The sequence below is a fragment of the Pongo pygmaeus genome, chromosome 8 (genome assembly GCF_028885625.2).
Source record: "Pongo pygmaeus isolate AG05252 chromosome 8, NHGRI_mPonPyg2-v2.0_pri, whole genome shotgun sequence".
NCBI classification, from domain to species: domain Eukaryota; kingdom Metazoa; phylum Chordata; class Mammalia; order Primates; family Hominidae; genus Pongo; species Pongo pygmaeus.
Window position 1 is genome coordinate 54,145,531 of NC_072381.2, and position 27,207 is coordinate 54,172,737.

Here is a 27,207-nt window from a genome sequence, read left to right on the forward strand (position 1 = left end):
ACTGGATTTCCTTCACAGATTCTGTTTCTTATGTCTAAGTCTTCCATCGTAAAGTCCTAAGCAAAGAATCCTAAAGGAACAGCCTTGAGGAGAGGCGTCAGCCAGGGTGACTCTCAGCTGAATGTGACTATCGCCATCCCAGCACCAGGCTGGTCAGATAGGGAGAAGGGCAGCCCTGTAGAAGGGGCCTTGGCAACCTGGGCTCTTTCAAGCTCTGAGCTACAAACAGGGCCCTGCCCCCATAACTCTAGCCCCTCTGAGCTACACATTAGCAGGCAACACCCCACCAACCCATTGCTCCTGCAAGAGAGGTCCTCCTGCTCAGGCTCCTCAGCAGGCAGCCAGCCCAGCTGGGCCTGAGCCCCTGAAGTGAGGGCTCCTCCAGTGAGGCACCATCTTGCCATCAGCCTTGGAAACACACTCGTGCTGTGCTCACAGTGTGCTTAGCTCACAAATCGGTAGCTAAGGAGGTGCCCTGCAGGCATTGCCCTGTCTGCAGGGAGAGGCAAGGAGAACAGGTGGCTGTGTCCTGCACTTGGGCTGGGAGAGTACTAACTGGATAGGTGGGAAGGTGAGCCCTCATCTGCATCTTCTGTGCTGCTATTAGCTGTGGCATCCTGGGACCTCTGCAAGCCTCAGTTTCCTCATCCTTAAAAAGGAAACATTAGCTGCCATCATACGGAGAGACTGAGTATTTTGTGGAACAAAGCACAGAAAGTGTTTTCCTGGCACATAATGAGTGCTCAGGAAATATCAGTTCTCCATATCTCATCCTTCCCTAGCTCCCCAATGGATAGTGATTCATGGGGATGGGACAAAATCATGCAGGGACCTATGATCAGGAGTGTATAGGGTGTGGGTTAATTGATGTGAGGACTTACAACCATGTGGCGCACAAAGTAAGCATTCTATATGTGCTGGCTAGCATTTTCACTTTGCTATTATTATTAAGCCATGGAAATGCACCACCTTCCTGAAGAACTTTACGGAAATGACTCCTAAAGGAAAGCTGGGTGATAATGAAGAAACGTTCCCCGACAGGAAGTCACGTATAACCAGGATGCAAAGTTAAAAGAATCAGGTGAGTGGCTTCCTGTTATTTGCAGGGATATAAGCTTCAAATACCCAGAACCAGAAATTGGCCTGAAGGACCCATTCTGCACTGCCCTTATTACCAGCTTTTGAACATTTCTAATTAATACCAATACAGAGCAGATTAAATTTGCTGCAAAATTAAGTTAGCGATCACCATGTGCGGCAAGGCCATAGCTAGACCGTTTTTTACCCACGCCGTTGGGTGGGTGTGCTGCCCTCACAGTGTTCCAGAGGCCTTGCTGAGGGGTGCAGCCAGTGAAGCCACTGCAAGGATGGGCCACCACAGCACACTGCCTGAGGACAGCTTTATTTATGCTCTTGCAGAATGTACAAGTGGGCCTTGTTTTTCTGGATGGCTAGGGAGCACACTGGCTCACATAGCGTCCATGGTTCCACATTTAGAGTTGTGTCTTCATTCACATTCTTTCCATGCAGCTCACAGCTCCTGGACTGGATGACAGTGGTCACCTTGCCTGGGCCAGTTCCCCGGACAGATGCCAGCTCTGGGCCATGCAGACCCTGAGTGTTTTTGGTCTGGAGCTTGGGCTCAGTCCTGCTGCTGTGTTTCCGGCTGGGGATGGTCTGCATCAGGATACCCGCTGTAACTGGCACAGACATGGAGTCTATTACACAGGGCAGGCGGGGGGACATCCAGGAGAAATTAGATTCTGCAGGTGTCAGCTATGCTCAGGCTTGCTGGATGGAGCCTCCAGCCAAGCTCTGAGGGCTGCCTGCTCCTAGGACAAGCTCTTGCTGGGTCAACTGTGTTTTATTATTCTCTCCCTACCCCTCCTGCTGACGTCATTGACAAAGCTACCCGCCAGTGCCCGGCCCCCAGAACATTCCCCAGCCATCCCACGGTGCTCTTTCCTCAATCAGCCACTTCAAGCAAACACCATTCACTCCTGCTGCAGAGCAAAGCTTGCTGTTCCTAGGATCCTAAACAAGACATGAGGTCATGCTCTCCATCTGTGAAGAATGAAACGTAAGCTGGGGAAGGAAGGTGCTGAGGAGGGGAGGAAAGCAAATTAGGAAGACCAGGGGCCTTGCCGAAGCTTTCAGCTCATGTTACTCACACCCCAAAGTGAACTCCTCCATAAAATGAGATTTAGTAATGCAACATTTTCTAACATCTGGAACAAAATGATTTGGGTCAAACAGATGACATATGAACTGACTGTAAATTTGTTTCAATGCGTACTGGGAGGGAGGGAAATTAACAAATATATCAAATCCATGATCTATTAAGTATTGTCGTTTTCCATAAAGTTCTTCTGTTCAAGAAAAAAAAAGTAAGTCAATTTAAATTTTCTTTAAAGGAAAATAGTAAATGTTGATACAGATGGTTGAGGTGTAGCAAAAACCATGGGAAAAAATAACAAATAAATGACTAACATTTTGGGAAGCTTTGCAATAGACGAGCATAATCATGTACATGAGCTCCTCTGACCCTGAACCCCACAGAGCACAGGCATTCTCTCCACTTTAGAGATGGGTAAACTGAGGCTCGGGAAGGGTAAGTATGTGACATGTCAACTGACTGGGAAATAATGGAGCCAGGGCTCAAAATCCTGTGTACTTTTTAAATGTTGGCTCCCATCTCAAGTTGATGGTTTTTATCTGCCCTTTTGGCATGCGTTTGTTTTGGCAAACAGGAGAGGTAGGGAGGTGGGTGGATAAAATTGAGGGGTTCACTTTGGGCCTCCCTCAAAGCATCTCTGAGTGCGGAGCAGCGAGTAGTCATCCCCACAGCGAGGTTCTGAAGCTCTCAGGGCAAAAGGCAAGTCCTGAGGCTCCCAGGAGGAGGCGGGTCTGAATGCTCCTGCTGGTTGGGATCTCATACCTTAGTCTGCAGGGCAAGGAGGAGCTGTTCTTTGTGACTTGGTTTAGACAAAAGTACATAGACCTGGGTCCCTGTGGCCCTGGCTGTCAGAAGGTTCAAGGCTGGAGGTGGTGCCAGGCCCCAACTTGGGGCTGGGACACAGGTTGCTGCCCTTGAAGAGCCCACAGGGGCAGAAGGGACAGTCTGCAAATAGACCCAAAGACACAGCACACTGCAAACTTGCAGAGGCTTTGAGGGCTGCACAGAGCAGGACACCCAGCGGAGGCCAGTCATCTCCGCTTTCTCAGGCCACAGTCAGGGCAGCATAAAAAAGAATCTTGGAGAGAAAGGGGGAAAAAACCACTCTTGCATTAAATCCTGGTAGCAAGCAGACTATCCTAGGAGCAGCTTGGGAGAGTAAGGAAGGCACTCTGGGAGCTGGCATGGCACAAGCCAAGGAAAAGCCAGTGGAAAAAGTTGGGGCATCTGCGGGCAGTTTGGGGAGCAGGAGACCCCAGAAAGCAGCCATTGGGAAGGCAGGCATGAGCCCACCTCAGGGTTGAAGGGAGGCCAACCCTTCCCAGAGGTGGAGAGGGGAGCCTGGCAGAACGGGACTTGTCCACTGGTGCTTGGACTTTGCAAACAACTGGGCTTGCTGTAGCCAAGCTCACCAAGTGGACACTTACCTTGCCTCTTCCCCGATTATTTCATATCCTTCTGTAACTCTCACCCTGAGACCCAGCCTGGCCTTCCCCTAGCTGCATATTATTCTGCTCCAAAAGCACGGCAGAGGACGGCTCCTTACTCGAGGAATGCGGGCGGCGGTCGTCCAGAGCCGATGATGAAACGGGCTATTTCTGCCCCGGGACATCAGCAGGGCTCCGAGCTCTGGCTCCAAGGCACACACTCTCCTGTTTTTAATGTTTCCCTAAACAAATGTTTTCCTTCCCACCTCGGGATATTTTTATTTGACCCTAGGTGCTGGAATAGCTTTAGCAATCATTCTGGATTGAAGTTGGAATCGTGGTTAGGGTCCGGCTAAGCGGCAAGCAATTTCTCACTCCCCAAGTGATCTGTTACTCGTGGCTGATTTGGAAGTAAAAATAGCAGCTGAGGCTGTTTGTTTAATCTGACTGTTACTTGACACCACGCGGGTGTTGCAGTGCGGACTGTTTGCCTCTTCCCCACCAAGAACACCATTTGGTTTCCCCCGGCTGGGTCTCTATTTAGGTAAGCTTCGCGGACTTCCCGTGTCTGGCCGGCTTCTGGTCACTGATCTTCCTCAGTGGGTAGGTTTGTGAGCTAGAGGAGGCTTGGGTCCTGAATCCACTCTCCTATCACCTTTGGGCAGCCTGGCTAAAGAGGAAAGAAGAAGTCTTGGCTGCTGGGCAGAGCCGGGGTTCTCTCCCATTCCCGAGGAGGCCCGAGCAGCTGGACACGCAGAGAGCGGAAGGTACAGCCCAGACACTTGTCTGGCTCCTTAGCGTGGGCAGGGAGGCTCAAGCTCATGGCGGAAGGGACGTTCCCGCTGGGCCGATGCTGTGCTGGGGAAGTAGTTCGGCGCCAGGGTGCTGTGCAGGGTGGTATGTGTGTGCCGGGAGCCCATTGGTGTTGGGGCTGAGGTTCTTGGTGTGCTGGATGGGCCTCGGGGACCACGTACCCGGAACCGTGTACATGTGTGACTTTGTCCTTAGGTGTCATCTGTCAGGGATGTCTGCTCCCACATGGCTGAGTGAGTGCACAGATGTGCCCAGGCCACTGCGCTGTCAAATGGGAGGCACCCCATGGTCCCAGGTTTTCAGCATTCAGGGCTGAGGGAGGCTGGCTTTCTTAGCTCCCCCAGCGCTGGGCCAGGCAGGGTCACACCAGCTGTAACAAAGAGAAAAACTGGTGACTGAGACGTTTTGGCCTGTGGGCTCTGCGAGCATGTGTGTCCCCAAAACAAAGCCCGCCACAGGCTGCCTGTTCTTACACACCCTGGGAGGGCCCCCACCAGACTCCCACAGGGTAGGCTTGACTGAGTCTAAAATTACCTCTTTTATTTTCTGGTGGAGAAGAATTGAACAGTGAGAACGGCAGTGGTCAATGTGTGTGGAAAGCTAGATAGCCTTAAGAAGAATCATTGTGTAGGCCTTTCGGGTAGCTCCGTTAAGTATAGGAACCTGGGGAGCAGATTAAATAGATGTGCGTAGTAAAAGAGGTCCTGTTTTCCCAGCATTTGAGTTCCCTTTACAGAAGTGGCTGGTAACTCTGGTCTGTGGTCTGAGCACCTGGTTTTGTAAATAAAGTTTTATTGGCACACAGCCACGCTCATTCATTTGCATATTGTCTAAGGCTGCTTCTACACTATATCAGCAGAGACCATATGGCCTGCAAAACTGAAAACGCTTACAATGTGGCCCTTTACAGAAAAAGTTTGCTGACCACTGTGTTACAAGAACACTTCTTGAGATGGGTCAATTTAATACAAAAAAAAAAAAAAAAAAAAAAAAAGCAGTGAAAGTTCTTGCTGTTAGAATAGCTGTAAGCCAGACCCTTCAGGACCAGTGGCTGGCTCCTGAGCCTCCTGCACCTTCCAGGGCCCACTTTTTAGGCCTGGCTGATACAGGAAATGTCCAGTTTGCTGTCATGGTGCTGGGAGGGTTAGCTTAGCAGTAGAATCACCAGACACACAGCGTGTCCATGTGGCCTGGGCCGAGCAGGGCAGATTGTGCTTATCGGGGTGATTTATAAATAGCCTTCCCCGGGTGACCCAAGTCCAACACACATCTGCCCCTGGGTCTCTGGGAACAAGTTTGTCTGCTCTTGGATGACCAGAAGCTCACTGGGAAGCGAACAACTGTGTGCAGTGGGTAGGAAGGGGGCTGGTGGAATGCTGTGTCCTGGAGCAGAGCGGCTTAGGTCTGGAACCTGGGGAGAGAAAGCTGTTGAGAGTAGACAAGAAGGCCAGAGATGGCCTTGCATCCTCCCACCTTGATTTATTTTTGCCAGGACAGAAGTCAGTGTCTTTGTCTTTTCCTGATCCTAAGGAAGCCCTGGAGACCCTTACTGAAGAGGGGAGGCCTCATGTCTTGAAATAGCCCTATTCCTCCAGTCTCTGCCAGAAATCTCAGGAACCCAAGCCTGCTGGTGGCACCAGGACTAGGCCGTCTTCCTCAGTGGCTCTTGGGATTTTACTCCATATGCCCTGGGTTACCGGAGGGAAGCAAAGGGCTTCGAGAGAAGGCCACGCTACAGGGGCACACAGGGCTGCTGCTCCCCAACAGGGCCCATCGAGGCTGGAGTGGATTTTGGTTTTATTTCCATTTGAGAGTTTGCCTCATTTCACAAAATCCAGCCAGTCCATAGTCTTTAACTCAATCATATGCTTCATTTAGTTAACTGGAAAAATCTCAGACACCCCCTCATTTCTACTTGGTTTCCAAGGGTCGCATGGCATGAGCTAGTGGATGGGACAGAGCAGGAAGGACAAGGGATCAGTGGAGGCCTATCAAGACCCAAACATGGAGCATGTAGAGCACATGCTGATGCTCAGATGTGTCACCCCCAATGTAAGTTATTGGTATCACTCTGGAACATTCCCTGGAAGGGGCTCCCTGTGGGAAGAATACAGTGTGATTAACCCACAGCCTCCTAAAGTCAAGGGGAGGCAAGAGCAGAACTCAGCTGACCTGGGTTGTCAGGGGAAAAACTGAAGCCAGCTCAGTGCAAAGTGCATTCCCTTCCAAGCCCAGGTCAGACAGCCTGGGGAAAGTCTGACAGAAAGAAAATCCCAACAACCAATCAACCATGAATAGCTTCCTCTCCAGACTTAGAGACCTCCCTGTCTTAGATGAAGGGGAAAGGGACGTTGTTCTGGGCCATGACACATGGCAGATGGGCAGGCCTTCCTTGCATCCTCCATTCTCTGCTTGGCCAATCCCAGGGGCTCCTTTGGCCCACCCCACTCTGGGATGTCTTCCCTTGCCTCGGTTGGTCCCTTCTTTCACTACTAACCCCCTTCCCAGGTGGGCTTGAGCTGCTGAGGGGCTGCAAGGATGGCTGGAGGGAAGGATTTCATCTGGGATATCTCCCACCTCAAAGCCTTCACCTGAAGCTTGAGGAGGGCAGGGGGAAGGGGAGGCTCTCCAATTTGCTTGGGAAGCCTCTGAAGGAGTTTCTGAGGCTCTCTCCCTACTCCCCACTGTGTCAGGAGGTTGGTTCCAGACCTGGCACCACTGAGCCTGCCTGCAAGGGCCAGGTCATGCCAGGTCACATTGGAGCTGCCCCTTGGCTTGCCCTGTCCCGGGTTGCCAGGCCACAGTAGCACCACCAGCTCATCCTTTCACCTGGCTCTGTCTGCCACCCTCAGAGGCAGATCAGCCGAAGACTAAAGAGGTCAAGGGGTAAGAGCTCAGGCCCCCTAGGCTACACCCCCTAGATGCGAGCCATTTCTTGCCCTCAGTTTGCCCACCATTTTCCCTGTGGAAATCATTGGCTGCGAACCTCCAGTGTGCAAAGTTTTGGAGTATCTGGTCTCATTCTCAACCATCCAGCATGATAGGTCTTGTGAGCCCCCTCATGGAGGCAGGCACCAAGGTTTGGAGAGGTTAAGTAACTTGCTCAAAGATGCACCGTGAATGAGGGGCTTGTGATCTGAATGCAACCCCCATGTCTTGTACTCACGGCCTCCTGATACCCAGAGCTCCCAATAGATTCTCTAGAAAGGAGGCCATCCTGTCACCAGAGACAAAACCTCCCTTAGGAAAGCTGAGTATACCTAGAGAGGTGCACAGGCTTCACCCCAGCTCCTCAGGACTTCGGGAAGTTGCCCAGGGTGCTGCAGGAATTCCACACTGTGCTTGGAAGCCTGTGGCTCTGAAGGGGCAACAGGACAGGCAAATCTGGGTTCATAGGTCAGCCCTGACACTTCTTGGCAAGCCCCCTGGACCTCAGCTTTCTCCTCTGTAAAATGGGAATAATAACAGCTCCCACATCAGTCCTGAGAGCATTAACTGAGCAAATGTATGAAAAGTTCCCAGCACGTGGTAGAAATACAAGAACTGCTCTCCTCACCCCACTGTCCTATTTAGAGATTTTTTCCTTCCCACTTAAACTCCAGCTTGGGCCTATACCTTCCAGAGTCACCAAGGAGAAAGTCCTATGCCTCAGAGTTCAGCTGGTTCATGCTCACAACTCAGTGGGAGAGCAGCTGGCACCATACAGGACTGACCCCAGCCCCATGGTGACCACACATGGTGACCACCTCCCCTCTTGTGCAGAAGAGGTCATGGATCTGAGCACCTTCAGCACATGGGGTGGGTGGGAGGTCAAGCCTGAGTGGGAAAGTAATATTCCCACCTCTGAACCAGGCTCACGACAAGGGCAGACACAGCACAAACCACAGCCACTGACAAGCATCAGACACGAGTGGCCCAAGAGACTAGGACTTATTAGTACAACCTCCCTGAAGCAGGGGCAACCTCCCATCACTTAAGACCCAGATCAGCTTTCTCCAGGTGTGGTCTCAGGGCCAGCAGATCTCCTGGGTCCTGAGCAGGATCAAGCGCTGTTAAGCCAGCCCCCAGGGCATTCTGAAAAGTGTGAGGATGCTTCCTTAAGAAGGGAAAGGGAGGCAAGGGGCTGGCACTGTTCTCAGACACAACAGGAGATGCTCCAAGGAGCCAAGTTTTTCACATCAACACAGCCATAGGTTGAAATAAACATGATTGTTAGAGGAGCATCTTTCAGCTTTAAATTTGAAAAGGAGAACCAGGCTGGCCACATCTGAATGGCTTTCCTTGCCACGAGGAATTCCATGAAGCAGTTGGGTGCTGGTCAGCTCTTTACACTGCACTGCAGGAGCCTGTTCTCCCCTTTCCTTCCCCTGGCCGAGCTGCCTCACCCCTGCTGTGCTGGTTGGAGAAAGGACAGCGGTCATCTACCAGCTACTTTCCAGCCTCCAGTAGAGACATGAGGAGAAGGCCAGGCACAGCTTCAGACCTATGTGGGAGGCTTAGGAATTCCCAGGGGTGCTCTGTGTGAGGCCCCCTTCTCCTTATCCCAGACGCACGCAGCTTCGTGGCTTCCAGGCCAGGGAAGACGACCTCTGCAGGAGAGCCAGGTCTCCTCTAGCTTTACTAAAACAAATGCTCCCTGGCGGGACCAGATGCAGAGGGAGATAGCTGAGAATTTGCTAGGAGAGAGGTTGCTACCCATTCCTCGCCCTGCACGAACCTGTGGCAGATAGAAGACCATCTCATCTCTTGACTCTCTGCCTCACTGCATTCTGCAGAGACCTGGCCCTGAATCCTGGCTCTGCTGCTCTCTGGCTGTGTGACCTTAAGTGAGTTCCTTAACCTCTCTGACCTTCAATTTCTCCACCTAAAATTCCTTTTTCATCAGCCCTACTCAATTTGCCAGTTGTTGCGCCCATTGAGTGAGGCCATGGATACAGAGTGAGGGACAGGTGGCAGGAGCTCCATCAACAGGATGGGTGCCTGGGACTGCCAGGGGGCTAACATTTGGTGACAGCTCTTCCAGCTCTGCTTCTCCGCCTGTGTCATGCAACCTCATGGCACCAGTTTACATATGGAGAACCTGGTCTATAGACAATGCGATGGACTCTGTAGAAACCCTGCCCTCCCGTAGTTCTCAGGAGTCCTGCCTGAACCTCCTCTCTCTGCCAAGGATGGCACCCTCCAGGGCTGCTTTCAGGGGGTTCCCCTCCCCTTAGTGCCTGGCTCCCTTCCTAGGGGCTGGAGAAAGGATGGTTCCTGAGGGGATACCCCCATCCCAGCAAAGACAAATGTCTCTTCCTCCAGGAGCCCTCAGGTGGGCTTCTGTCTAGACAAGGCTCTCCAAGGTGGAATCTGGTCATAGGTTACAGTTGTCCCTTCACCACCCACTTCCTGATCCATAAGGGGTTTCCACAAGCATAAGCTGCTGGGTCTGCCTTTCCATTTGCCCCAAGGTCACCAAAGTGAGACTGAGGCTCACACAAGTTGAGTGGCAAGTCCTATAGCTGTCTGATTCTGAAGCTCTTAACTGGAGAGTTATGTGCCCCAGTAAGTAAGGGCCAGGGCAGGGTTTCAAGTTCTTTGCACCCCATGCTATGGAATCCCAGGTGTCATGTGGTATGGGGAATAGAAGGACATCCTATGGCCATAGGTCTCAAGATGAGCTCTAAGGAGACCTGTGGGTAAGAACCAGGAGTATGGAGGCTGCAAGGTAGCCAGGGGCAGGTGGGGCCCCAAAGGCACAGTGTGGTGCTCAACAGAGACTCTTAACCTGTAGCTGGCATTCTAGAAGCTGCTAGAGGAGGCTCTCTAAAGACAGGTGAAAGGGACCACTTCTCTGGCAGCCCTAAGTTCCAGCCCCACACCACCAGGTATTAAATTCTGCACTACACACGTTTCTCCTCTGTAAAGAACAAGAGTAACTCCTGTGTAATGAGGCTGTTGTGAATACTAATTAAATAATAAATATTAATTATACTAGGTTATAAAGTACCTTTATACCAGGTGCTCATTCCCCACTCAGTGGATAAGAGAAATTTCTCTCACCTACTCATTCACTCACTTGTTTAGCAAATAAATGGCCCCATGCTAGGAACAGGCACTGTGTGGAGACTGGAAACATAACCTAGAGCAGAAAGGCAAGGCCCAGCCCATGGACCCGCCACCAGGGGGTGGGGTCTCCTCCCCTCCCCAAGTGAATCTGATCAGTCACTGTGTTTGGGCCTTGGGTCTCCAATTCTCCATCCCGATGAAAATCTAGCATTACCAGAAACAGGGCACCCATAAGATGGGCATAATTAGGGATGCCTAAAATTTCTGGTCTCAGAGAGTTTTTTTTAAATCACTATAGATCATAAGTCATTATTGAGTCTTGAAATCACTTACTAAGTTGTGAAGAGGATTTTTAAATGAAAGACTAGAATAGATTAGATTAGGATGGAGCAGTACATATAAGAAGGGTAAGCTTTGCTTTGTCCAGTTTTCCATGATACATATGTCTCCAAGCATGTTCTGTGCCATGATGTAAATGCATTTCTTACTACGTGTAGAGGAGAAACCTCTGCTCTGTGGAGACACGGAGAGGAGGATGTGCATGCCATTCACTCGCTCCCTGTCGACCTGGCAGGTGAGGCATGGGGCTTCAATGGTCAGGGCTTTCTGAACCTCCTTCTAGTCCAGGCGTCCTCCTTGCTGTGGTGGGGATCCAGGACCTGGTGGTTTGGCTGACTCCAGCATCGAGAGACTCTCAAGCAGTGCCTGCCACAGGGACCAATTCCATGAAAATTCCTGTGTCCAGCATGCGGAGCAACCTTGGGAGTGGGCAGTCCCAGGGGTGGGCACAGCCGGGCTGATTTTTATTATCCCTTTTTTCCAGGTGTAGCAGTTAAGTGACACCCATGACAACAGCACTTTAGAGCTGGGTCTCCGCTCTCCCCACTGCCGGTACTGCCTATTTGATGACTGTCATGTCAGTTCCTGCCATTTCCAGAATCCAGGGCAAGATGTTCCTAGGAAATGTGGAGGGGAAGAGCAAGTGAATACATGAATGAGTGAAGGCAGGAAGAGCCTAGTGCTGGGCTAGTGCTCCCTCCCTGATTCTCTAACAGCAGTTCTCAGCCAGGGGTGATTTTCTCCAGAGACTTGGGCAGCACCAGTGATGTGGGGACTTAGTCTATTGGGAGCACCTGTGCCAGGTGCATGGCGTGGGGTCCACTTGCAGATGAGACAGGCTCTCACATGCCATGTCCCTCAAGCACGGTTGTACTCAGCAACCATGGCTAAAGAGCACAGAGCAGCACGAGGACCTGTGCCCAGATCCCAGGGGGACCCACCATTCACATGGCCCCTGCGCTCCTGAAGGAGCCATGTGTCCCTCCTCCAGCAGCTGCCCTGGCTGGCCTGGCGGTGGGGGTGGCCCTGCAGTTTGGGTTGGGTACAACAAGGAGGTGCAAGGGTAAGAAGGATGAGCAGCAGAACCATGGCTGCCAGGCTGACCCTGCTTTCTCCCAAAATCTCTGCCCCTCAGGCAACTCCCCTCCTGGGCAGTGGAGCAGGACTGGCACTCTCCCAGCCCTGGGAGAGGAAGACAGGGTGAACAGAGTTGTTTGGGATCACATGCTGTCCCTTCCAGATCTTTCTGCTCCTACTTTTACCTGTGATGCCAGCATGGCTGCTCCTATAAAGCATCTCTGAGCTCACAAGGAGACGCCAAGGGTACCTCTGAATTCGCCAGGAGAAGCCAAGGGCACCTCTGAGCTCACGAGGAGAAGCCAAGGGCCCTTTGCTCAGGGATCATCTGGCTGCTGAGGCTGGGCCCCTTGAGGTCTGCAAAGAACACCTGAGAGAGTGTCGTGGAGCAGCTGGCAGTGCCAGGCCTGAGCTCCTTCCTAGTGGAAGGGACTGCCCAGAGACTGTGTCTGGCTGAGTCCAGCCCATCTGGCCACCAGGAGCTCCAAGGTGTGATCCTCCATAATGCTCCACCTCCAGAAGCAGTCAGAAACTGCGCGAAGAAGTGCTGCTGACACCTCGCAGGTTAGCCTTTGTGGAGTGAGACTCTACCCAAGTTTAAGCAGTGCGAGCTCCGGAGCCTGCTGGGAAGCAGAGGCCTACCAGAGCCCCCTGCACCCTGCAAGGCCCACTGAGCACACCTCGTCCCAACTCTACCTGGGATGTCAGGGGAGCAGCAAGAAATTAGCCAGTGCTACAAATACAGTGCTTTTTGCCCCAGAGAGCTGGTTATTAAACATTGCTTGGTCAGCCCTGGTCATCAGGGAACAGGAACCAGGAGGGGACAGGTTGTGGGAGACTGCTTGAACCCAGCCCCATTCTCCTCCTCTCTTCTTTTCTCCTATGACTTCTCATTTCTCTTGCCATAAGGGTCCCTCCCTGGGTCTGTGATGCCAGGTGTTGGTCACCCTCACGTCCTGGGTTAGACCAAGCCCGGCCTTCCCTGTGCCTTGTTCCCTGGCCTCTAACTGTAGGCACAGCCCTGGGTCTAAGCAGCACGTGGAAGCTTCTGGGGAATGACCCATCCAGACACGGCAGACTGGCTACCCAGGCCAGAAGTCAGCTTCAGGCTGGGCTGAGATCACAGAGAAAGCATCTCTCCTCCAGTCTCTCCCCAGAGGGCAGCAGCCCCTGCTATCCCCTGCTCATATCCAGTTCTGTGGGTTTGACAAGCCCAGGCAAGCTGGTTTCTTCAATCACAACCTCTGGGGCATCCTGGACTTCTACCTGCTACAAGATTTAGAGGCCCCTGCACATGTAATGTGGTTGTAGAAGATTCAGACTCCCACCAGGCCAACACTGCCATCATGGCACCCAACCACATCATGTTCCTGGGGCTGGCCAAAGCCAAACTTGTTCTCTCCCAGGGCACAGTGGCCTCAGAGTCAGTTTGAGAGCCTTTGGCTTTCCCAGTCTATAACCTGAGTTTGGGTCCAGTCAAGCCAGGCCAGGCTGCAGGCTGACACCCCTCTCCCATGTGCCAAATATCAGGCTAGTGGAGCCAAAATGGCCAGACTGGATGTACAATGACCCTTATGCAAATCAAATCTCTGCTTTACACGCATAAGTGGTACTGCCCAGTGGAAGCCAATCTAAGGCAGAGGTAATTGTGCTTTTACAAAGCAATAACTTCCCAGGATCCATCCAGTTACGCGAGGAGAGGGCCTGGGTCAGCCCTGCACATGGCTATATCTCCAGCACCAAAACTGGTGACATGAAGCAGGTGTTCAATGAGTAGTTGTTGAATGGATCAATACATAAATGAGCTTCAAGTCATGCTTACGAGATCTTAGGCTTTCTTCTAGGAGTCTAAATGAACTTATAATTTCTGATTTCCAAAAGTCAAAAGGGGTTACAAAGACACAGCAAGCCCCACATGGGAGGAGCTGAGGAGGCATCATCTTGGGGCCAGAGAGCAGAGCACTGAGGCCGAGGACTGGGTGAGGCCCTGCCCAGCACTCCCAGGCCTTAAGCAAGGGACCAGCGATTTACCTAGCCAGTCACAGCTCAGTTTCATCAGCTGTGAGATGATGAGGGGAGTCTATCATGCCAAGTGTTATCAAGGAATAAGTGAGCACAGGCAGGTGCAGGGGTTGACCTGCTGCTTCACAGACACTCAATACGGGCCTGCTGCCCTCACCTGAAAGGTTTCAACTGAGGAAGTAAATTTTGCCATTTCATTGTTAGCTGCTATGGGCTGAATGTGCATGCTCCAAAATCCACTGAGATTACCCCAGTGGAATGGTATTAGGAGGTGGGGCCTATGGGAAGTAATTAGGTCATGAGGGTGGGGTCCCTTGTGATAGGATCAGTGCCCTTATAAGAAGAGACACAAAAGGGCTTGCTTATACATGTGCACGCTCACTCTCTCTCTCTGCTGTATGAGAATACAACAAGAAAGTGACCATTTACAATCCAGGAAGAGGGCCCTGACCAGAAACCAGGTCTGCCAGTGCCTTGATCTTGGACTTTCCAGCCTCCAGAACTGTGAGGAGTAAATGTCGATTTTAAGCCTCCTAGCCTATGATATTTTAGTCCAAGCTAAGACATTCTCCTTGTAAAGCATAGACCATAGACAAGGACATTCCCCTCTAAAGCAAGAGGGCTGTTAGAATTGCACAGAGAGGTTAAGAGCTTGGCCCAAAACTGACCAGCAAGGAGCAGGTTCAGAGCAAGGCATGGGGTGTTGGAGGCTGTGTGTGCTCTGCATCTGCGGGTGGAGGACCATCTGTGAGCAGGGCTCCAGGCTGTGCATAGACAGGGAGGAGTTGTCACACTTCACTCCACTGAACTGCTCATCAGACATGCCTGAGTCGATGGCTCAGAAAACCAACCCAGAAAGAAGAGCAAGAGGAATCAATTCCAATTTGTTAGAGCCTTCTGGGTGTGATAAAGCCAACCCCTGCCATCTCCACTGTCTTCCTGTTTCCCCTTCTCTAAGAAGTGAAAGCACCATTCAATTAAGGTAATTAAATTCACCCGAAGATCTTGGGCTCAAAAACCACACTACCAGCAAGTGGTCAAACCCAGCAACAAAGCAAAAACCAATGGCTTCCTGTGGAAAGACGGGCAGGGATGAGGAGGAAAATGGAACATATCTTCAGCAGCTCAGAGGTGCACCTTGGGCCTGCAGGGGAGCCCCCAGCTCTGCAAAGCCCAGCTGCCTGAGCCTCCCACAGCACCAGAGCCCTCCCCAAACAGGAAGGACTCATGTTTAAAGGCTGAATCAAAAGTTTCACTTCTGTGGATGTCTGGGAGAGCTCAGCTGAGAAGATCCTTAGGACATGACGTGAAAGTGAAATGAAACCCTCGTTTTCTCCCCCAGAGCCACCAATTCTCTGATGAACTCCAGCCCATGAGCCATAAGTGGGGCTGGCAACACCTCCCAGGACATGCCTACGGAAGCCTGAGTCCACAGGCCAGAGGTTCGGGGTTTCATCCTGGAGAAAGCAGAAGGCGGTAAGGTGGTGAGCCCAGGCTGACTCATCCCCAGTTCTTCCCTGTCTTTACATGCTGTGTGGCACTGAGCAACATCCTGCACTTCTCTGTGCCTTTGTTTCTCAACCTAGAAGATGGTGACAAGGCCACTCAACCTGCCTCAGAGGAGTGATGAGAATCAAACAAGATCACGAATGCTGAAATGTGTCATGAACTACAGGGTGATGCATACACATGAGCCGTGACTGTCACTGTGTCATCCCAGTATTGACTCACTGCATTGGCTTCCTCTGATTGTGATCCACTTTGAGTGCTAAAAGTTGGTGAGACCCTCAGGTAGCCAGGTGATGATGGTGATGATGATGATGATGATGATGATGATGATGATGATGATGATGAAGAAGAAGAAGAAGTCATCGTCCAGTGGAATTTGATTTTCAGATAATGAATAATTTTGTTAGTATGAGTGTATCCCACATATTGCATGGGATACACTTACACTAAAAAAGTATTTATTGTTTATTTGAAATTCACATTTCACTCAGTGTCCTGTATTTTTAATTTGCTCAATCTAGCAGCCTGACCATGCCAGATCACCAACTGTTCCCTCTGTGCAGTGTCCCCAGGACCACCAAGACCCAGCCCCAAGCCCACTCTGTCACTCACCAGCTGTGAGACATGGAATATCTGGGTCCTCCATCTGAGGGCGCTTTGTCTCACCTCATGGGTGATTGTGGTCCCTGAGTTGGGCCCTCCAGCGTCACCAAGTGGGGCTCTGGTCCTGTGGACCTGACAAGCTTCTCAGTTATGTGGAGAACACCTGCAATAGAACTTGGCATGTAGGAATTGTGAGTCTTCTCCCGTACACTTGCCATCCTTACAACCTGGGACACATGAGGGTCCGGGATAGATCAGCAGAAGTTGGACTGCATGACCTTCTCAGGCCTGGGTTGGCTGCCAGCCAGGAGCCCCAAGGAAGACAAGGGCAACATTGACCTCTGACCCTCTGCACACCACAGTAAACCTCTGTCATCACATCCCAGGGTCCAAGAAGTACACTCAACAACCAGAGCTGAAAACATTTCCCAGTAACCATGGTGCACCAGGCACCCTGTAGGTAAAAGATGAACCAAGTCAGGGACCTCACACCAAGGATCTCAAAGTCTAGTGGGAGAGATAGATTCACTGCAGTGCAGGAAGAATAAAGCAATGTAAGTGATAAAAAGGGAAGAAAAGATTCTACGAGGAACAGAACAGAGGAGGAAGTTGTCAGCAGTTGTGGCCGAGGACAGAGAGAGACATTCCAGGCAGGGGGACTACTACTTGAGGGATCTAGTCCAGGACACATGGGGTCCTGCCCCTCCCTGGCACAGGGCACCACAGGCCTGGAGGAAGGAGGGTGTGGGAGCAGGCAGAGCTCCCCTGCCAAGAGGGACTTGAGGGTCACGCATAGGCATTTGTAAAGGATTAGGAGGGAGAGAGAATTGCATCCGCAAAAAGCAGCACATCCCAGTCAATAATAACAGCATCATGAGGCGTGGCATGGAAAAAAAAAGCATCATGTGAGAAAACATTTTGGAAGAGTTAGAATTTAGCAATGACTGTGCAAAGGGTATTTCGGTGCTTATATCAAGGAAAAGCTGATTCATGGGGATACATGTTCAGATTGAGTTTGTTTGATGTATTCTGATTCAAAAAGGTGACCCTACAATAAGGAGAAGAAAATACACATCCTTAAGTGTAATTCTCAGGGCTCCAAGGCTACAGGGCACTACCAGTTCACCCGTGCGCATATTCACAGTGGGCATGGCAGACCCTTCGCTCTTCTCCAGGGGCTCAAATGGAGAGTCCATTTTTAAATTCCTGCCCAGAGATCCTGTTTCCCCTAGTGTGCTCTGGTGTTTTGCAGAACCTTCTCCACCTGATGCAAGTTTGGCCTGGGTCAGTGGAGGAAGTGCTGGAGGTCTGCAGAACACAGCGCTGTTGAGTCCTGCACAGTTGCCTGGAGGCAGAGGGCAAAGCCAGCATTTCATCCACTGACACTATAATTTAGATAACGCATCACTTAATGACCATTCACACTGTGGCTGTAAACAGAGCCCCAGGTAATGTACTCAATAAAAGTTTGCTGGACGCTGGCCCTCCCGGAGGCATCAAAGCCACTCCCCAACTTAGAGCACTGAGAGCAGTGTGAGAGACCAATTGGGAAATGGCGAAGTCACGATGAAGTCTCTTTTCATCTCCCCCTGTAGAAACGCAATCTGGACATACACAGTACATGCCATGCTGCTGAGGGACACCTTCCCTGGAGCCAGCTTGTCAACAGTCTCTAAGAACAATCCCGTCCACCTGCTTCCATCTCTTACCATGGGGGAATTTTACATATTTGAGGGGTTTTGAATCAAAAAGTAAATAAAATCCACTTGGATTCAAATTCACTAATTTGAAACTTGTGATAATTCTGCGATTATAGGATTATAATTGACTGTCAATAAAATAAGTCCTGCTAAGCCTGTCAAAAGTGTGAGTAATATCATGACAGGTGGAAGGGTTTTCTCATTTATTTAACAGATATTGCTTGCACTGTGCACTATGCTGCGTGAAAAAGAAACAGACATGGACCCCGCCACAAATAAACACTCAGGCTAGCAGGAGGGACAAACATTTAACAACAAATCACCCAGTTAAATGCTTAATTATAATTATTGTAAGTGCTACAAAATGATGGGTATAGCCTATGATAAAGGGATGTAACAGGCAGACTTGGAATAGCCTGAAGAAGCTGCATCATCAAAGGGACATGTGAACTGGGCTCTGAAGCACATGTTGGAGTTAACCCGGTAATGATGAAAGGATGGAAGTAAAAAAGTCCAGGCAGAGGGAACACCATGAGCAGAGGCCCTGAGGCAGAAAGTAGGGTGGCATGAAGCTGGAAAAAGACCAGGGTGGCTGGAAAGCCAAGCATGAGGGGAAAGATGGCGCAAGGTGTGTTTGGAAAGAGAGGATCTGTGTTAAGGAGATTGATCTTCATTCCTTAAAACTGGAAAGCCATCGAGAGATTCTAAGCAAAATGTTGATATGAACAAGTTTGAGTGTTGAAAGCTGCCTCTTGGTGCAGGGCAGGAATGGGCTGCTGCAGTGGCCCAAGGATTTGAGAGGGCAGCTTGGTCCACAGTGACCATGGAGATGGAGACTGGTGTGTAAGGAAGAGACCCTCAGAGATGAAACTCATGGGACTAGGAAATGGATGTCATAGGGAAAGGCACAGGGAGGAGGAGGAGGAGGAAGTCGAACGTGACGTCAGGTTTCTGAGGTCCCCAGGGAGAAAGCTGGCTTGCAGAAGGCTCATGGACTCTGCTTTAAACATGTGGGTTGGAAGGGTTGTGAGACAGGTGCACCGAGTTGCCTGGTGGGTGGGCAGAGGCGTGGACTGCAGCCAGGCAAATGGCCTCGCCTGGACGCCGCCTCAGTGTGTGGATGTTTGCGGGGACCATGGTGTGGGGACAATCGCCTGCGTGGTGACTGTAGAGTGAGAAGAGAAGAGGCTCCAGGGCTGGGAGCAGAGGAAATCCAGCAGTCAAGGAGAGGAAGAGACTAAACATCCAGACAGGGAGGGGAGAAGGAAAGAGTCAAAGTGAAAGAGTATCTTAAGTAGACAGTGGCCACGAGTCTAGATTGCAGCCTAGAAGTTCAGTCAGATGAAGAGCAAAAATGCCATCAGAACATCCATCAGGAAGGGGTGGGGGCCAGACATTAAAGGCCGAGTGAAATGGGTAAGGAAATAATGGAGGTGGGGAGGAGATACGAAGCATTTAAGAGAACAGTCTTTGAAGGCCACAGACATAAATAGGAACTGACCAGGTCATGATTAAATATCGATGTTTATTTCTATGCATTCATGACCAGGTTCCAAGACCTTGTTTAAAGCATGGCCCTGCCATGTGCACTGTATCCTCCGTCATGCTGCCTGAAGGGAACACACCTTTTCACTGGCAAAGTGCTCTATGAGCAAGAATTTTCACCAGTTCAGAGTGGCTTCCTTCAAATGGTTCAAAGTGGTGAGCAAGAGAGTTTTTTCACTGGCGTCTGGAAAATTCATTCCAGCAGCAATGTCAGTGAGTCCATGAGGCAACTGCCTAGGGGGAAAGCCCAAGCACAGGGTGAGGGGTGCCCTAACCATTCACAAAATAAATGCCATTATGTCGTTCTGCACCTCCGTCTCATCCATGTGTGGCAGCAGATGGGTTTCATCCTCATGCCTAAGTCAGATCTCAGTGGAGCTGTGGGCAGGGGAGTGGCCTTATTATTTAGAGATGCAAATAGACTGATCTGAATTTTTTAGAAGGCCATAAGACCCAAGGCCAGGAGTCTTTCTCAACAAAATTCCTATTATCTTTTCGCTTCTTTTCTGTGCCTCAGTTTGCCCTCCAGGAAAAAAATCAGAATAAAGATAACCCAATTCAGAGCATTACCACAAACAGTGATTGAGCAGAGCATTACCACAAACAGTGATTGAGCTTCTATTTATTGAGCTCAGTGTACAAGACTCCCTTCCTTGGTTCAAGGAACTTCCATTCCAGTGAGGAGGGAAAGCAGCGATCATCAGTTCCTGAAACATATGGGTCACAATGTATGAAGTGACAACACGGCTGAGCTATGGAAAAGGTAAACCCAGTATGCTTTGGGAACACGAAGGAGGCCCATCTAAGCCAGCCTGGGGAGTCAGAGATGGGGCCTCGCCGTATGGTGGTAGACACAGAGCACCTCTGTGATTCTCCAAAGAAACAGACACCACAAATTCAAGCAATTATGATTATTAATATTATTAATAAACTACCTTGAACTAGATTAATATCCAGGAGCTACAAGCTGGGAAAGGTCTTATGGAAACCCCAAAGGTCTGCATTTAAAATGTGCAGAGCGGATTCATTTTAATTAGTTCACTCTTCATTCTGAGCATTCTGAATATCCTCCTGGGCAGCTTTTTGGTTCTTTTAGCTGTCAGAAGACTCAAGCCTCCTGCCAACAATGAATCCAACACTGTGCTGCCACTTGCTGAGTGGACTTGACTTTCACAGCTCCAGTTCTCTTTGCTGCAAAACCCAACTTACCAGTTCAGTGGGAAAAGGGCCTTGGGTCAGATTTTATTTGCAAAAAATAATTCACAACTGGGTCAATCATATTAGAAAACTGAAAGGCTTAAAAGAGGTTTCTAAAAATGTCTTGGGCCATGGACAAATGAATGGATATTAGAAGGGATATAAATTGACCTTATGGTCAAATATGCCTATTTTTGGAACTTTGTTGAGCTCAAGTATGGATTGTTTTTCATTTTTGAAGGCCAACTACATCGTTGTATAACTGACATTTAAAGATACTTTGGGTCAGGCATGATGGTTCACCCCTGTAATCCCAGAACTTTGGGAGGCCAAGGCAGACAGATCACTTGAGGTCAGGAGTTCGAGACCAGCCTGGCCAATATGGTGAAACCCCATCTCTACCAAAAATACAAAACTTAGCTGGGCATAGTGGTGCACACCTGTAATCCCAGCTACTTGGGTGGCTGAGGCAGGAGAATTGCTTGAACACAGGAGGCAGATGTTGCAATGGGCCAAGATCACACCATTGCACTCCAACCTGGGCAATAGAGCAAGACCCTGTCTCAAAAAATATAAAAGATACTTTTTCCAATAAACTTGCGCTTGGCCCTTTGGTCAGTTGGGTTCCACTGAAATTATTTTTCTTCTTTCTAGATGGGCAGTGATGACACCAAATATAAGCATAAAAAGACGTTTTAAAACTACAGATCCTGAAACCCAGCACGGCAGGCACCTGCAGTTTCCAGTGCTGTAACAGGTATGGAACTAATCTAAGAGCAGGCATCTAGAAACACCTTCTGTTTTTGGCCATTATGCTGAAAGTTACCATGGGGGCTGGGGGTTGGGGGAGAATGAGGTCAAGTCTGTGACTTTCCATCTGACCCCAGGTATATCAAATCAGAACTGAAGAAATTATCTGAATAAAGCTAGCAAGGTGGGGAGGGAGTCTCTCTTTTTCCTGAGGCAGAAGTAATGTGGTTATTTTCTGAATGCTCTGAAGATCAATGAACATCCTTCACCACTGTTTAGAATGAGGATATAAACCCAGGATCAGGTAGGGTTCTTCAGCCACAAGCAACAGAAGCAGAAACTCAACAAATGAGGCAGAAATTCATATGTATTAAAAGAAAAATGGAGGTCTTGTAGCCTCAAGGTGACGGCTAAAGTTCCAGGCCAGGAAATGTCAGGGGCCAGGCATGTCCCAGAGCGTAGTGAAAGCTCTACCACCAGCAAGGAAGCCTGAGCACACTTCCATCCTCGTGTGGCTCCAGGAGAATTGCTACAGTCCATGGGCCTGTCCTCGGTCTCACACCTGCTCTTGGCCCTCGGGAGCCTCTGCAGGCACCTTGACTTTCCGCCCCACCAAGACTGAAAACCAAGGGGAGAGGAAATTTCCCACAAGGTGCCAAGTGTTTTTTCTCAGAGGATGCAAGCTGAGTATTCAAAAAACAAATAGTGAATACCTACTAATACGAGGGTGTGTTTAATTGGGTAGAGACTGCTTGGTTGACTCTATCTAAGCTTCTAAATTTAGGTCTCCAACTAACCGATTTTCATCTTAATGAAAACTATCTTATTTTCATTCAAAGTGTAGAAACCCCCAATATTACTGAGTTCAGCCATTGCCAAGATCAGAATCCCAGCATTTAGGACATCAGGAGACTCCTCACCATTTTGATAGGATCTCAGGATACAGAAAACCTGACTCATAGTGGTCAAAGCCACTCAGCTTCCATCAAACCCCACACCAGCCTCAATAACATGAATTCAAGTGGGATGGTGCAGCCACGGGCTCATGGCTTGGCAGTGCTGGCCAGGACCTGAGCTCCTCACCTGTCCACACTGCCATCCTCTGCAGATCGGCCTTCAGTGGCCATTGCTTGTCTCTCAGGGCTGCAAAGTGAATTCAATATTATGGTTGAATCATGCACCCCATAAAAAAAATCATAACTCTCATTACCTCAGAGTATGACCTTTTGGAAATAAGGCTGTTACAGACATATTGTACTTAAAGACGAGGTTATTAAGGTGGGCCCTAATCCAGTATGACTGGTGTCCTTATGAAAAGGGAAAATATGGGCAAAGTGCAGTGGCTTATGACTATAATCCCAACACTTTGGGAGGCCAAGGTGGGCAGATTACTTGATCCTGGGAGTTCAAGACAAGCCAGAGCAACATGGTGAAACCCCATTTATACAAAAAATAGAAAAATTAACCAGGTATGGTGTAATGCACCTGTAATCCCAGCTACTTGGTAGGCCAAGGTGGGAAGATCACTTGAGTCCAAAAGGTTGAGGCTGCAGTAAGCTATGATTACGCCACTACACTCCAGCCTGGGTGACAGAATGAAAAAAAATTTTTTAATAATTGGAAATTTTAAAAAGTTTTAAAAAGGAAAAATGTGGACAGAGAGACAAGCATAGAGGGAAGATGATGTGAAGACACAGGGAGAAGACGGGTGTCCTCAAGCCAATGAGAAAGGCTAGGATCGATTCTTCCTTATAGCCCTCAAAAGGAACCAACCCTGCGACACCTCAATTTCGGACTTCCAGCCTCCAGAACTGTGCGGCAATACATTTTCGATGTTTGAGCCATCATTTGTTACGGCAGCCCCAGCAAAGAAATCAAGCAGTTTCTGGCTTCTTGTCTGCATTCAAGGCAGGAAGAAGAGCACTGACAGAGCGGAGACAACAGGAATTGCTCCTTTGGTTGGAAAGGCAGAAACTTTCACAGACTGCTGGCTGCTTCCATCCCTGTGACCACAGCCATGTCCTCTGGCCATGCTAGTTGCATGGGAGTCTGAAGACCAGAGCGTGTGTCTTCTACTGGGGAAAGCGTGGGCTTGGCCAGCCCTCAGGGTCTCTCCCACCCATCACGTGGGCTGATGCTCTCCCCTTGTATGCAGCCTTCTAAAAAGCATATGCTGTCATGAGTGTGTACTTTCCAGGGAGCCAGCAGCCTGCCTTTCAAGGTAGGGCTGAGGAGCATGTGCAGAGAGGCCTTCCCAGAGCAGGTCAGTAGCTACTCATCAGCTCATTCAGTCCACTAGAACTCAGGTCCCATCCTTTCTCCAGCTTAGTTCTGTCTTTCACAGAAACCAGTCAGTCTGCCGATGAATCAGCATTGCTAACTCACCAGAGTGTTGTGGTCAAGAGATGGAAACAACAGACCCCAATGAAGCCTGGCCTCCAGGATGAAAGACAAATATTACTGACAGCCCAGCAGCTTTGAGCCTATGCCAGGATGCTACCCCTAACCTCCTGGAACCTTGCAGTGAGGCCACATGATCCCCACTCTACAAAGAATGGTTGCAATCTCACAGCACAGATACAGATGAGAGAGATGCACTGAGGCTGCTGGTGGCCAGCCCATGGTCACTCAGCAAGGGGATGTAGAGCCAGGCAGGATCTGGGGCTTCTGACATGTGGCCAGGCCTCCCTGATGGGAGTGCCTTCACCATCCATCCCCTGGAGCGCTGGCAGTGACTAAGGCCAGCCAAGCAAGGAGGGCAGAGCATAGCCTGCTCAGCTCTGCTGCTGTGAATAGGAGTTCTCTGGCAGTGTTTTATCTGCCAGCTGAACACTTAACAGCACCCTGCCAGATGTCCACTCTTCTAGACACCCCTCACTTGCATCCACTCTGGGGTCAATACTTGCTATTTTATGTAACTTTTTATGTACCCATTCTCTTATCCCCTCCCCCAGGCCAGGCAATGGTCTAGGCAATGGGAGGTGTGTGTCCCAGGGGAAGCCGTAAGTATTCCAGAAGGAAGCAGCATCCTCAGACAGGATCCACAAGAGAATGCCATGTAGCACCATGTACCCACCAGGATGGGTACTATCAAAAAGAAAGAAAAAAAGCAGAAAATAACAAGTGTTGCGAGGATGTGGAGAAACTGGAACACTTGCACACTCTTGGTTGAAATGAAAATTGGTGCAGCCACTATGGAAAACAGTCTAGAAGTTCCTTAAAAATTTAAAAATAAAACAACCATATAATCCAGCAATTCCACTTCTGGGGTTATACCCAAAAGAATTGAAAGCAGGGTCTTTGAGAGATATTTGCACACCTACATTTGTAGCAACATTAATCACAATAGCCAAAATTTGGAAGCAACCCAAGTGTTCATTAATGGAGGAATGGATAAGCAAAATGTGGTATATATATGTACACACACACAAACACTATATATATATATATATATACACACATACATATGTGTGTGTGTATATATATGTATATCACACACACACATATATAGTGGAATATTATTCAGCCTTGAAAATGAAATTCTGGCACACGCTACAACACAGATAAACCTCAAGGACATTATGCTAAGAGAATTAAGCCAGTCACAGAAAGATAAATACTATATGATTGCACTTTTATGAGCTTCCAGGAGTCATCAAATTCATAAAGACAAAAAGTCAAATGGTGGCTTCCAGCAGGGAGGGGAAATGGGAAGTTGTTGCTTAATGGGTAAAGAGTTTCAGTTTTGAAAGATGAAAGAGTCCTGGAGATTGATTGCATGATCATACGAATATACTTAACACTACTGAGCTGTATCTAAAAATTAATTCAAATGAAATGTTTATATTATGTGTATTTTGCCACTTAAAAAAAAAAAAAAAAAGGAAAGGGCTATAACAGAGGTAACAGAGAATTAGGGAGACCCCAGGGATGTAGAGTTGGGCACAAGGGGCATGTCGCCAGAGCCCAGAGACTGGGGGAGGGGCCATAGCTTTAGAGGACTGTGGTCCACATGTCACAAGGCAGGAGGGGTGGAGAAATGCCAGGGACACTGGCTTCCCCTCCCTCCAGGCTCCTGCCAGCACCTCTACTGGCCATCCCCACGGGCTGGTCCCAGAGGTAAGGGGCCCATGTGATGCAGACTCTGGAGATCATATCCTCTTAGGGTGGTTCTGGGATGAGGGGCAATTGGCAAACAGACAACCCAGCAGTCCCCACATGCCTGGCGCTGACAGTCTAATCATGGGATAGGCCACAAAGATGTAAACTTAATCTTTGATCGTGCTTGGTACCATGCACAGTGAGAGAGATGAGCAAGGAGGGAACACCCATGGAATGTCAGAGAAGGACTCTGCAAAAACACCACTGAACTTCCGGCACTGTATGGGTCTTATTCTGCAGAAGATCAGAACCAATAGGATATGTGGCTATAGAGAGGGAGTGATTTATTTTAAGGAACTGGCTGGAGTGATTGTGAAGGCTGGCAAGTCCAAAATGGGAATAGCTGGAGACCCAGGAAGAGTTGATGACACAGCTCCAATCCAAAGATGATCCAAAGGCAGAAGTTCCTCTTCCTCAAGGGACTGTCTTTTTTTAAGCCATTTTATTGAGGTATGATTGGCATACAAAAAGCTATACATATTTAACGTGTACAGTTTGATGAGTTTGGAGATAAGTATGCACCCCGTGAAGCCATCACCACAATCCATGCATAAACCTATCCATCACCTCCAAACGTTTCCTCCCACCCTTTTTATTTATTATTTGTGTATGTGTGATAAGAGCATTTAACATAATATCTATCCTCAACAAATTTCAAGCACATAACACAGTATTGTTAACTACAGACACCTGCTGTACATCAGATCTCCAGAACTAATTCATCCTGCATAACTGAAACGTTATGTCCTTTGACAAATAACTCCCCCCTTCCCTGCTCCCCAGCCTCTGACAACCCCCACTCTACTCTGCTTCTATGAGTTTGACTGCCTAAGATTCCTCATGTAAGTGACATTATGCAGTGTTTGTCTTTCTGCGACTGGGTTGTTTCTCTTAACAAAATGTCCTCCATGTTCACCCATGTTATCACAAATTTAAAAATTTTCTGCTTTTTTAAGGTTGAATAATTCCATTGTATGCATATACCACATTTTCTTTATCCATTCATCCATCAATGGAAATTTTGTTCGCTTTCTCTGTCTTGGCCACTGTGAGTAATGAACATGTGGGTGCAGATACTTTAAGATCCTAATTTCATTTCCTTTGGGCCTGTACCCAGATATGGGAATGTTGGATCATATAGTAGTTCTAGTTCTAATTTTTTGAGGAATCTTTATACTGTTTTCCAAAGTGACTACATCAATTTACATTTCCACCAACAGTGTACAGGGGTCCCCTTTTCTCCACATCCTTACCAACACTTGTCATCTTTTCTTTCTTTGATAATAGCCATCCTAACAGGCATGATGTGATATGTCATTGTGGCTTTGATCTGCATTTCCCTGATGGTTAGTGATGGTGAGCCCCTTTTTATATACCTGCTTGCCATTTCTATGTCTTCTTTGGAGAAATATCTGTTCAGTTTCTCTACCTATTTTTAAATCAGTGGGTTTGGGGTTTTGTTTCATTTTGTTTTGTTTGTTATTCAGTTGTAGGAGTTTCTCATGTATTTTGGAATATTAACCCTTTATCAGATACGCAGTTTGAAAACATTTTCTTCCATTCCGTAGAATACCTTTTCATTTTTGTGATTGTTTCCCTTGCTGTGCAGAAGCTTTTGAATTGATATAATCCCACTTGTCTATTTTTGTTGTGTTGCTTGTCAACTCAGTCTTTTTACTCTTAGGGCCTTCAACTAATTAAATGAGGGCCACCTGCCTTATAGAAGATAAACTGCTTTACTTAAAGTCTACTGATTTTAGTGTTAATCACATCTAAAAAATACCTTCACAGAAACAGCTAGACCGGTCTACAGTCTAGACATATAGCAAGCTTGCCA

The 27,207-nt window shown here is 48.9% G+C and overlaps 1 protein-coding gene across 2 annotated transcripts in view; it reads left to right on the forward strand.

The window, feature by feature from the left end:
- Window positions 1-4,083: 4,083 nt before the first annotated feature.
- C8H10orf71 (chromosome 8 C10orf71 homolog) overlaps window positions 4,084-27,207 on the forward strand; it is a 28,544-nt gene continuing 5,420 nt past the window's right edge. Inside the window, exons 1-2 of one of the 2 annotated variants that reach the window (XM_054436621.1) lie at window positions 4,084-4,147; window positions 21,114-21,216. The gene's annotated coding sequence lies outside the window, so the exon portion shown is untranslated. Of the gene's footprint in view, window positions 4,148-4,300; window positions 4,371-21,113; window positions 21,217-27,207 lie in introns of those variants that run through there. The other variant, XM_054436622.2, reaches the window with a different exon arrangement.